Genomic DNA, 1,851 nt, shown 5'->3' with positions numbered 1-1,851 from the left:
AAGAGGAGTAGACATAGGAAATAATCAAACCCAGATCTAAAACTCAATGAAACAGAAACAAAAAGAACAATACAAGGAAACAATGAAGCAAAGAGAAAATCAACATGANAGACAAACCTCTAGNCAAACTAAAAGGCGGAGAGAGACTATGTAAATTAACAAAGGGAGAAACAAAACAGGAGGACCTAACAGACATCAAGGAAATCCAAAGAATCATTAGCTGATGCTTCAAAAATCTACGGTATAAAGGATTGGAAAATCTAAACGAAATGGAAATTTTTTTTCTGATAAATACCACTTACTTAAGTTAAATCAAGATCAGATAAACCATTTAAATATAGACCTATAAACTTTAAGGAAATAAAAGAAGTCATTAAAAGTCTCCCATAAAAACATCCCAGGGCCAGATTGTTGTAGCACAGAATCTGCCAGACTTTCAAAGAAATAATACCAATGTTAGGACCTAGTAAAATATTAACGCCCAAATTTAATGTTAAGATCTAGGTAAAATGTTAAAATCTGGGCTACTGTTACCTGGATAGTCTGACATTATAAGGAAACTTTCCCATATGTTTTACTGTTACTAGGAAACTTTCTAGTGCCAAAATTGATTATATATTCTATTGTGCATTGTGCTCTTAAAAACCAATCACAAAAGACTTCAATAGAACTGTTTTACATAGTTACTTACAATAAGCTTGGACCCGAACCAACCACCCAACAGCATTTTCTGTACCTGTGCACATACTTTTGTGGTATGGACTTTAACATAANAGAGACATCTGTNCGCCAATATAATAAACTATTTGGAATAAGACTTCCATTTCAAGTCCCAAGATCTCCCTAGGAACTGACACCCTACGTGGCAGAAGGAGACATGTATGTGGGCAACTGACATACTGGTTGGCAAGTTAAAACACGAATGTTAGACAAGTCAGTTGCATGCCCCAACCAATGGAAGCAGATTAACTGTACAATAAAGACATGTTCTAAATAAATTCCCTATCCTTAAATCCTAATTGGTGAAATAACTTGGCACAGATGTTTGTGGATTTGGAGCTTAAAAGCCCTGTAGGATNTTAACTCGGGGTCATGCATGGTTCAGTCCCCTAATCTGGACCATGGTCCTGATGGATCAGTTCTGTGGCATACACTCNATAAACTATCCCTGTCTTACTGAGATGAGTCTTGGTTTGGTTTCTGAGCTGATTCCTGAACCTCACCAACCAATACTCTTCAAATTACTCCACAAAACAGAAACAGAAGGAACACTGTCAAATTCATTTTATAAGGCCACAGTTACTCTGATACCCAAACTACACAAGACTCAGCAAAGAAAGAGAATTACAAATCTATATCCTTATGAACACAGATGCAAAAATACTCAATAAAATACTCACAAACCGAATCCGAGCACTCGTCATGAAGCTCATCTCCCATGATCAAATAGGCTTCTTTTCAGAGATATGGGAAGGAGAGATGGGTTCCACACATTAAAAATCTGCCAATGGAATCCATCATATAAACAAACTGAGATTTAAAACAACACATGATCATCTCATGAGATGCTGAAAACGCCTTTGACAAAATTCAACACTCCTTCATAATAAGAGTCTTGGAGTGATAAGGAATGCAAGGCATATACCTAAGCACAATAAAGGCAATTTACAGCAAGCCTGTAGCCAACATCAAATTAAATGGAGAGAAATGTAAAGAAGTTCCACTGAAATCAGGGACAAGGCAAGGCTTTCCACTCTCTCTGTATCTATTCAATATAGAACTTGAAGTTTCTAGCTAGAGCAATAAGACAATTAAAGGAGATCAAGGTGCTATAAATTGGAAAGGAAAAAG

This window comes from Mus pahari, chromosome 19 (assembly GCF_900095145.1).
Source record: "Mus pahari chromosome 19, PAHARI_EIJ_v1.1, whole genome shotgun sequence".
NCBI lineage: Eukaryota > Metazoa > Chordata > Mammalia > Rodentia > Muridae > Mus > Mus pahari.
This window is presented reverse-complemented; position numbering follows the sequence as displayed.